This window comes from Salvelinus alpinus, chromosome 18 (genome assembly GCF_045679555.1).
Source record: "Salvelinus alpinus chromosome 18, SLU_Salpinus.1, whole genome shotgun sequence".
NCBI lineage: Eukaryota > Metazoa > Chordata > Actinopteri > Salmoniformes > Salmonidae > Salvelinus > Salvelinus alpinus.
In genome coordinates, this window is record NC_092103.1 from 51,095,244 (window position 1) to 51,107,694 (window position 12,451).

Genomic DNA, 12,451 nt, shown 5'->3' on the forward strand with positions numbered 1-12,451 from the left:
AGGATTAGACATGAGAAATCAATAGGATTAGACTTGAGAAATCAATTGGATTAGATGTGAGATTTGAGAAGTCAATAGGATTAGACATGAGATATGAGATATCAATAGGATTAGACGTGAGAAATGAGGAATCAATAGGATTAGACATGAGAAATCAATAGGATTAGACGTGAGAAATGTAAAATCAATAGGATTAGACGTGAGATATGAGAAATCAATAGGATTAGACATGAGAAATCAATAGGATTAGACTTGAGAAATCAATTGGATTAGATGTGAGATTTGAGAAGTCAATAGGATTAGACATGAGATATGAGATATCAATAGGATTAGACGTGAGAAATGAGGAATCAATAGGATTAGACATGAGAAATCAATAGGATTAGACGTGAGAAATGTAAAATCAATAGGATTAGACGTGAGATATGAGAAATCAATAGGATTAGACATGAGAAATCAATAGGATTAGACGTGAGATACGAGAAATCAATAGGATTAGACTTGAGATATGAGAAGTCAATAGGATTAGACATGAGAAATCAATAGGATTAGATGTGAGACATGAGAAATCAATAGTATTAGACGTGAGATAAGAGAAATCAATAGGATTAGACGTGAGAAATCAATAGGATTAGATGTGAGACATGTAAAATCAATAGGATTAGATGTGAGATATGAGAAATCAATAGGATTAGACATGAGAAATCAATAGGATATGAGATAGCAATAGGATTAGACTTGAGAAATGAGGAATCAATATGATTAGACGTGAGATATGGGAAATCAATAGGATTAGACATGAGAAATCAATAGGATTAGACGTGAGATATGAGAAATCAATAGGATTAGACGTGAGATATGAGAAATCAATAGGATTAGACGTGATAAATCAGTAGGATTAGACGTGAGATATGAGAAATCAATAGGATTAGACGTGAGAAATCAATAGGATTAGATGTGAGACATGAGAAATCAATAGGATTAGACGTGAGATATGAGAAATCAATAAGATTAGACATGAGAAATCAATAGGATTAGACGCCAGAAATGAGGATGCAATAGGATTAGACATGAGAAATCAATAGGATTAGACGTGAGATATGAGAAATCAATAGGATTAGACGTGAGAAATGAGGAATCAATAGGATTAGACATGAGAAATCAATAGGATTAGACTTGAGAAATCAATTGGATTAGATGTGAGATTTGAGAAGTCAATAGGATTAGACATGAGATATGAGATATCAATAGGATTAGACGTGAGAAATGAGGAATCAATAGGATTAGACATGAGAAATCAATAGGATTAGACGTGAGAAATGTAAAATCAATAGGATTAGACGTGAGATATGAGAAATCAATAGGATTAGACATGAGAAATCAATAGGATTAGACTTGAGAAATCAATTGGATTAGATGTGAGATTTGAGAAGTCAATAGGATTAGACGTGAGATAAGAGAAATCAATAGGATTAGACGTGAGAAATCAATAGGATTAGATGTGAGACATGTAAAATCAATAGGATTAGATGTGAGATATGAGAAATCAATAGGATTAGACATGAGAAATCAATAGGATATGAGATAGCAATAGGATTAGACTTGAGAAATGAGGAATCAATATGATTAGACGTGAGATATGGGAAATCAATAGGATTAGACATGAGAAATCAATAGGATTAGACGTGAGATATGAGAAATCAATAGGATTAGACGTGAGATATGAGAAATCAATAGGATTAGACGTGATAAATCAGTAGGATTAGACGTGAGATATGAGAAATCAATAGGATTAGACGTGAGAAATCAATAGGATTAGATGTGAGACATGAGAAATCAATAGGATTAGACGTGAGATATGAGAAATCAATAAGATTAGACATGAGAAATCAATAGGATTAGACGCCAGAAATGAGGATGCAATAGGATTAGACATGAGAAATCAATAGGATTAGACGTGAGATATGAGAAATCAATAGGATTAGACGTGAGAAATGAGGAATCAATAGGATTAGACATGAGAAATCAATAGGATTAGACTTGAGAAATCAATTGGATTAGATGTGAGATTTGAGAAGTCAATAGGATTAGACATGAGATATGAGATATCAATAGGATTAGACGTGAGAAATGAGGAATCAATAGGATTAGACATGAGAAATCAATAGGATTAGACGTGAGAAATGTAAAATCAATAGGATTAGACGTGAGATATGAGAAATCAATAGGATTAGACATGAGAAATCAATAGGATTAGACTTGAGAAATCAATTGGATTAGATGTGAGATTTGAGAAGTCAATAGGATTAGACATGAGATATGAGATATCAATAGTATTAGACGTGAGAAATTAGGAATCAATAGGATTAGACGTGAGATATGAGAAATCAATAGGATTAGACATGAGAAATCAATAGGATTAGACTTGAGAAATCAATTGGATTAGATGTGAGATTTGAGAAATCAATAGGATTAGACATGAGATATGAGATATCAATAGGATTAGACGTGAGAAATGAGGAATCAATAGGATTAGACATGAGAAATCAATAGGATTAGACGTGAGAAATGTAAAATCAATAGGATTAGACGTGAGGAATCAATAGGATTAGACGTGAGAAATGAGGAATCAATAGGATTAGACGTGAGAAATGAGGAATCAATAGGATTAGACGTGCAAAATGAGGAATCAAAGGATTAGACGTGAGCAAATAGGAATCAATAGGATTAGACGTGAGATATGAGAAATCAATAGGATTAGACGTGAGAAATCAATAGGATTAGATGTGAGACATGTAAAATCAATAAATTTAGATGTGAGATATGAGAAATCAATAAGATTAGACATGAGAAATCAATAGGATTAGACGTGAGAAATGAGGATGCAATAGGATTAGACGTGAGATATGAGAAATCAATAGGATTAGACATGAGAAATCAATAGGATTAGACTTGAGATATGAGAAATCAATAGGATTAGACGTGAGAAATGAGGAATCAATAGGATTAGACGTGAGATATGAGAAATCAATAGGATTAGACATGAGAAATCAATAGGATTAGACTTGAGAAATCAATTGGATTAGATGTGAGATTTGAGAAGTCAATAGGATTAGACATGAGATATGAGATATCAATAGGATTAGACGTGAGAAATGAGGAATCAATAGGATTAGACATGAGAAATCAATAGGATTAGACGTGAGAAATGTAAAATCAATAGGATTAGACGTGAGATATGAGAAATCAATAGGATTAGACATGAGAAATCAATAGGATTAGACTTGAGAAATCAATTGGATTAGATGTGAGATTTGAGAAGTCAATAGGATTAGACATGAGATATGAGATATCAATAGGATTAGACGTGAGAAATGAGGAATCAATAGGATTAGACATGAGAAATCAATAGGATTAGACGTGAGAAATGTAAAATCAATAGGATTAGACGTGAGATATGAGAAATCAATAGGATTAGACATGAGAAATCAATAGGATTAGACGTGAGATACGAGAAATCAATAGGATTAGACTTGAGATATGAGAAGTCAATAGGATTAGACATGAGAAATCAATAGGATTAGACGTGAGATATGAGAAATCAATAGGATTAGACGTGAGATATGAGAAATCAATAGGATTAGACGTGAGAAATCAATAGGATTAGACGTGAGATATGAGAAATCAATGAGATATGAGATAGCAATAGGATTAGACGTGAGAAATGAGGAATCAATAGGATTAGACTTGAGATATGGGAAATCAATAGGATTAGACATGAGAAATCAATAGGAATAGACTTGAGATATGAGAAATCAATAGGATTAGACGTGAGATATGAGAAATCAATAGTATTAGACGTGAGAAATCAGTAGGATTAGACGTGAGATATGAGAAATCAATAGGATTAGACGTGAGAAATCAATAGGATTAGATGTGAGACATGAGAAATCAATAGGATTAGACGTGAGATAAGAGAAATCAATAGGATTAGACGTGAGATATGAGAAATCAATAGGATTAGACGTGAGAAATCAATAGGATTAGATGTGAGACATGTAAAATCAATAAATTTAGATGTGAGATATGAGAAATCAATAAGATTAGACATGAGAAATCAATAGGATTAGACGTGAGAAATGAGGATGCAATAGGATTAGACGTGAGATATGAGAAATCAATAGGATTAGACATGAGAAATCAATAGGATTAGACTTGAGATATGAGAAATCAATAGGATTAGACGTGAGAAATGAGGAATCAATAGGATTAGACGTGAGATATGAGAAATCAATAGGATTAGACATGAGAAATCAATAGGATTAGACTTGAGAAATCAATTGGATTAGATGTGAGATTTGAGAAGTCAATAGGATTAGACATGAGATATGAGATATCAATAGGATTAGACGTGAGAAATGAGGAATCAATAGGATTAGACATGAGAAATCAATAGGATTAGACGTGAGAAATGTAAAATCAATAGGATTAGACGTGAGATATGAGAAATCAATAGGATTAGACATGAGAAATCAATAGGATTAGACTTGAGAAATCAATTGGATTAGATGTGAGATTTGAGAAGTCAATAGGATTAGACATGAGATATGAGATATCAATAGTATTAGACGTGAGAAATTAGGAATCAATAGGATTAGACATGAGAAATCAATAGGATTAGACGTGAGAAATGTAAAATCAATAGGATTAAACGTGAGGAATCAATAGGATTAGACGTGAGAAATGAGGAATCAATAGGATTAGACGTGAGAAATGAGGAATCAATAGGATTAGACGTGCAAAATGAGGAATCAAAGGATTAGACGTGAGCAAATAGGAATCAATAGGATTAGACGTGAGATATGAGAAATCAATAGGATTAGACGTGAGAAATCAATAGGATTAGATGTGAGACATGTAAAATCAATAGGATTAGATGTGAGATATGAGAAATCAATAAGATTAGACATGAGAAATCAATAGGATTAGACGTGAGAAATGAGGATGCAATAGGATTAGACGTGAGATATGAGAAATCAATAGGATTAGACATGAGAAATCAATAGGATTAGACTTGAGATATGAGAAATCAATAGGATTAGACGTGAGAAATGAGGAATCAATAGGATTAGACGTGAGATATGAGAAATCAATAGGATTAGACATGAGAAATCAATAGGATTAGACTTGAGAAATCAATTGGATTAGATGTGAGATTTGAGAAGTCAATAGGATTAGACATGAGATATGAGATATCAATAGGATTAGACGTGAGAAATGAGGAATCAATAGGATTAGACATGAGAAATCAATAGGATTAGACGTGAGAAATGTAAAATCAATAGGATTAGACGTGAGATATGAGAAATCAATAGGATTAGACATGAGAAATCAATAGGATTAGACTTGAGAAATCAATTGGATTAGATGTGAGATTTGAGAAGTCAATAGGATTAGACATGAGATATGAGATATCAATAGGATTAGACGTGAGAAATGAGGAATCAATAGGATTAGACATGAGAAATCAATAGGATTAGACGTGAGATACGAGAAATCAATAGGATTAGACTTGAGATATGAGAAGTCAATAGGATTAGACATGAGAAATCAATAGGATTAGACGTGAGATATGAGAAATCAATAGGATTAGACGTGAGATATGAGAAATCAATAGGATTAGACGTGAGAAATGAGGAATCAATAGGATTAGACATGAGAAATCAATAGGATTAGACTTGAGAAATCAATTGGATTAGATGTGAGATTTGAGAAGTCAATAGGATTAGACATGAGATATGAGATATCAATAGGATTAGACGTGAGAAATGAGGAATCAATAGGATTAGACATGAGAAATCAATAGGATTAGACGTGAGAAATGTAAAATCAATAGGATTAGACGTGAGATATGAGAAATCAATAGGATTAGACATGAGAAATCAATAGGATTAGACTTGAGAAATCAATTGGATTAGATGTGAGATTTGAGAAGTCAATAGGATTAGACATGAGATATGAGATATCAATAGTATTAGACGTGAGAAATTAGGAATCAATAGGATTAGACGTGAGATATGAGAAATCAATAGGATTAGACATGAGAAATCAATAGGATTAGACTTGAGAAATCAATTGGATTAGATGTGAGATTTGAGAAATCAATAGGATTAGACATGAGATATGAGATATCAATAGGATTAGACGTGAGAAATGAGGAATCAATAGGATTAGACATGAGAAATCAATAGGATTAGACGTGAGAAATGTAAAATCAATAGGATTAGACGTGAGGAATCAATAGGATTAGACGTGAGAAATGAGGAATCAATAGGATTAGACGTGAGAAATGAGGAATCAATAGGATTAGACGTGCAAAATGAGGAATCAAAGGATTAGACGTGAGCAAATAGGAATCAATAGGATTAGACGTGAGATATGAGAAATCAATAGGATTAGACGTGAGAAATCAATAGGATTAGATGTGAGACATGTAAAATCAATAAATTTAGATGTGAGATATGAGAAATCAATAAGATTAGACATGAGAAATCAATAGGATTAGACGTGAGAAATGAGGATGCAATAGGATTAGACGTGAGATATGAGAAATCAATAGGATTAGACATGAGAAATCAATAGGATTAGACTTGAGATATGAGAAATCAATAGGATTAGACGTGAGAAATGAGGAATCAATAGGATTAGACGTGAGATATGAGAAATCAATAGGATTAGACATGAGAAATCAATAGGATTAGACTTGAGAAATCAATTGGATTAGATGTGAGATTTGAGAAGTCAATAGGATTAGACATGAGATATGAGATATCAATAGGATTAGACGTGAGAAATGAGGAATCAATAGGATTAGACATGAGAAATCAATAGGATTAGACGTGAGAAATGTAAAATCAATAGGATTAGACGTGAGATATGAGAAATCAATAGGATTAGACATGAGAAATCAATAGGATTAGACTTGAGAAATCAATTGGATTAGATGTGAGATTTGAGAAGTCAATAGGATTAGACATGAGATATGAGATATCAATAGGATTAGACGTGAGAAATGAGGAATCAATAGGATTAGACATGAGAAATCAATAGGATTAGACGTGAGAAATGTAAAATCAATAGGATTAGACGTGAGATATGAGAAATCAATAGGATTAGACATGAGAAATCAATAGGATTAGACGTGAGATACGAGAAATCAATAGGATTAGACTTGAGATATGAGAAGTCAATAGGATTAGACATGAGAAATCAATAGGATTAGACGTGAGATATGAGAAATCAATAGGATTAGACGTGAGATATGAGAAATCAATAGGATTAGACGTGAGAAATCAATAGGATTAGACGTGAGATATGAGAAATCAATGAGATATGAGATAGCAATAGGATTAGACGTGAGAAATGAGGAATCAATAGGATTAGACTTGAGATATGGGAAATCAATAGGATTAGACATGAGAAATCAATAGGAATAGACTTGAGATATGAGAAATCAATAGGATTAGACGTGAGATATGAGAAATCAATAGTATTAGACGTGAGAAATCAGTAGGATTAGACGTGAGATATGAGAAATCAATAGGATTAGACGTGAGAAATCAATAGGATTAGATGTGAGACATGAGAAATCAATAGGATTAGACGTGAGATAAGAGAAATCAATAGGATTAGACGTGAGATATGAGAAATCAATAGGATTAGACGTGAGAAATCAATAGGATTAGATGTGAGACATGTAAAATCAATAAATTTAGATGTGAGATATGAGAAATCAATAAGATTAGACATGAGAAATCAATAGGATTAGACGTGAGAAATGAGGATGCAATAGGATTAGACGTGAGAAATCAATAGGATTAGACTTGAGAAATCAATTGGATTAGATGTGAGATTTGAGAAGTCAATAGGATTAGACATGAGATATGAGATATCAATAGGATTAGACGTGAGAAATGAGGAATCAATAGGATTAGACATGAGAAATCAATAGGATTAGACGTGAGAAATGTAAAATCAATAGGATTAGACGTGAGATATGAGAAATCAATAGGATTAGACATGAGAAATCAATAGGATTAGACGTGAGATACGAGAAATCAATAGGATTAGACTTGAGATATGAGAAGTCAATAGGATTAGACATGAGAAATCAATAGGATTAGACGTGAGATATGAGAAATCAATAGGATTAGACGTGAGATATGAGAAATCAATAGGATTAGACGTGAGAAATCAATAGGATTAGACGTGAGATATGAGAAATCAATGAGATATGAGATAGCAATAGGATTAGACGTGAGAAATGAGGAATCAATAGGATTAGACTTGAGATATGGGAAATCAATAGGATTAGACATGAGAAATCAATAGGAATAGACTTGAGATATGAGAAATCAATAGGATTAGACGTGAGATATGAGAAATCAATAGTATTAGACGTGAGAAATCAGTAGGATTAGACGTGAGATATGAGAAATCAATAGGATTAGACGTGAGATATCAATAGGATTAGATGTGAGACATGAGAAATCAATAGGATTAGACGTGAGATAAGAGAAATCAATAGGATTAGACGTGAGATATGAGAAATCAATAGGATTAGACGTGAGAAATCAATAGGATTAGATGTGAGACATGTAAAATCAATAAATTTAGATGTGAGATATGAGAAATCAATAAGATTAGACATGAGAAATCAATAGGATTAGACGTGAGAAATGAGGATGCAATAGGATTAGACGTGAGATATGAGAAATCAATAGGATTAGACATGAGAAATCAATAGGATTAGACTTGAGATATGAGAAATCAATAGGATTAGACGTGAGAAATGAGGAATCAATAGGATTAGACGTGAGATATGAGAAATCAATAGGATTAGACATGAGAAATCAATAGGATTAGACTTGAGAAATCAATTGGATTAGATGTGAGATTTGAGAAGTCAATAGGATTAGACATGAGATATGAGATATCAATAGGATTAGACGTGAGAAATGAGGAATCAATAGGATTAGACATGAGAAATCAATAGGATTAGACGTGAGAAATGTAAAATCAATAGGATTAGACGTGAGATATGAGAAATCAATAGGATTAGACATGAGAAATCAATAGGATTAGACTTGAGAAATCAATTGGATTAGATGTGAGATTTGAGAAGTCAATAGGATTAGACATGAGATATGAGATATCAATAGGATTAGACGTGAGAAATGAGGAATCAATAGGATTAGACATGAGAAATCAATAGGATTAGACGTGAGAAATGTAAAATCAATAGGATTAGACGTGAGATATGAGAAATCAATAGGATTAGACATGAGAAATCAATAGGATTAGACGTGAGATATGAGAAATCAATAGGATTAGACGTGAGAAATGAGGAATCAATAGGATTAGACGTGAGATATGAGAAATCAATAGGATTAGACATGAGAAATCAATAGGATTAGACTTGAGAAATCAATTGGATTAGATGTGAGATTTGAGAAGTCAATAGGATTAGACATGAGATATGAGATATCAATAGGATTAGACGTGAGAAATGAGGAATCAATAGGATTAGACATGAGAAATCAATAGGATTAGACGTGAGAAATGTAAAATCAATAGGATTAGACGTGAGATATGAGAAATCAATAGGATTAGACATGAGAAATCAATAGGATTAGACTTGAGAAATCAATTGGATTAGATGTGAGATTTGAGAAGTCAATAGGATTAGACATGAGATATGAGATATCAATAGGATTAGACGTGAGAAATGAGGAATCAATAGGATTAGACATGAGAAATCAATAGGATTAGACGTGAGATACGAGAAATCAATAGGATTAGACTTGAGATATGAGAAGTCAATAGGATTAGACATGAGAAATCAATAGGATTAGACGTGAGATATGAGAAATCAATAGGATTAGACGTGAGATATGAGAAATCAATAGGATTAGACGTGAGAAATGAGGAATCAATAGGATTAGACATGAGAAATCAATAGGATTAGACTTGAGAAATCAATTGGATTAGATGTGAGATTTGAGAAGTCAATAGGATTAGACATGAGATATGAGATATCAATAGGATTAGACGTGAGAAATGAGGAATCAATAGGATTAGACATGAGAAATCAATAGGATTAGACGTGAGAAATGTAAAATCAATAGGATTAGACGTGAGATATGAGAAATCAATAGGATTAGACATGAGAAATCAATAGGATTAGACTTGAGAAATCAATTGGATTAGATGTGAGATTTGAGAAGTCAATAGGATTAGACATGAGATATGAGATATCAATAGTATTAGACGTGAGAAATTAGGAATCAATAGGATTAGACGTGAGATATGAGAAATCAATAGGATTAGACATGAGAAATCAATAGGATTAGACTTGAGAAATCAATTGGATTAGATGTGAGATTTGAGAAATCAATAGGATTAGACATGAGATATGAGATATCAATAGGATTAGACGTGAGAAATGAGGAATCAATAGGATTAGACATGAGAAATCAATAGGATTAGACGTGAGAAATGTAAAATCAATAGGATTAGACGTGAGGAATCAATAGGATTAGACGTGAGAAATGAGGAATCAATAGGATTAGACGTGAGAAATGAGGAATCAATAGGATTAGACGTGCAAAATGAGGAATCAAAGGATTAGACGTGAGCAAATAGGAATCAATAGGATTAGACGTGAGATATGAGAAATCAATAGGATTAGACGTGAGAAATCAATAGGATTAGATGTGAGACATGTAAAATCAATAAATTTAGATGTGAGATATGAGAAATCAATAAGATTAGACATGAGAAATCAATAGGATTAGACGTGAGAAATGAGGATGCAATAGGATTAGACGTGAGATATGAGAAATCAATAGGATTAGACATGAGAAATCAATAGGATTAGACTTGAGATATGAGAAATCAATAGGATTAGACGTGAGAAATGAGGAATCAATAGGATTAGACGTGAGATATGAGAAATCAATAGGATTAGACATGAGAAATCAATAGGATTAGACTTGAGAAATCAATTGGATTAGATGTGAGATTTGAGAAGTCAATAGGATTAGACATGAGATATGAGATATCAATAGGATTAGACGTGAGAAATGAGGAATCAATAGGATTAGACATGAGAAATCAATAGGATTAGACGTGAGAAATGTAAAATCAATAGGATTAGACGTGAGATATGAGAAATCAATAGGATTAGACATGAGAAATCAATAGGATTAGACTTGAGAAATCAATTGGATTAGATGTGAGATTTGAGAAGTCAATAGGATTAGACATGAGATATGAGATATCAATAGGATTAGACGTGAGAAATGAGGAATCAATAGGATTAGACATGAGAAATCAATAGGATTAGACGTGAGAAATGTAAAATCAATAGGATTAGACGTGAGATATGAGAAATCAATAGGATTAGACATGAGAAATCAATAGGATTAGACGTGAGATACGAGAAATCAATAGGATTAGACTTGAGATATGAGAAGTCAATAGGATTAGACATGAGAAATCAATAGGATTAGACGTGAGATATGAGAAATCAATAGGATTAGACGTGAGATATGAGAAATCAATAGGATTAGACGTGAGAAATCAATAGGATTAGACGTGAGATATGAGAAATCAATGAGATATGAGATAGCAATAGGATTAGACTTGAGAAATGAGGAATCAATAGGATTAGACTTGAGATATGGGAAATCAATAGGATTAGACATGAGAAATCAATAGGATTAGACTTGAGATATGAGAAATCAATAGGATTAGACGTGAGATATGAGAAATCAATAGTATTAGACGTGAGAAATCAGTAGGATTAGACGTGAGATATGAGAAATCAATAGGATTAGACGTGAGAAATCAATAGGATTAGATGTGAGACATGAGAAATCAATAGGATTAGACGTGAGATAAGAGAAATCAATAGGATTAGACGTGAGATATGAGAAATCAATAGGATTAGACGTGAGAAATCAATAGGATTAGATGTGAGACATGTAAAATCAATAAATTTAGATGTGAGATATGAGAAATCAATAAGATTAGACATGAGAAATCAATAGGATTAGACGTGAGAAATGAGGATGCAATAGGATTAGACGTGAGATATGAGAAATCAATAGGATTAGACATGAGAAATCAATAGGATTAGACTTGAGATATGAGAAATCAATAGGATTAGACGTGAGAAATGAGGAATCAATAGGATTAGACGTGAGATATGAGAAATCAATAGAAATCAATTGGATTAGATGTGAGATTTGAGAAGTCAATAGGATTAGACATGAGATATGAGATATCAATAGGATTAGACGTGAGAAATGAGGAATCAATAGGATTAGACATGAGAAATCAATAGGATTAGACGTGAGAAATGTAAAATCAATAGGATTAGACGTGA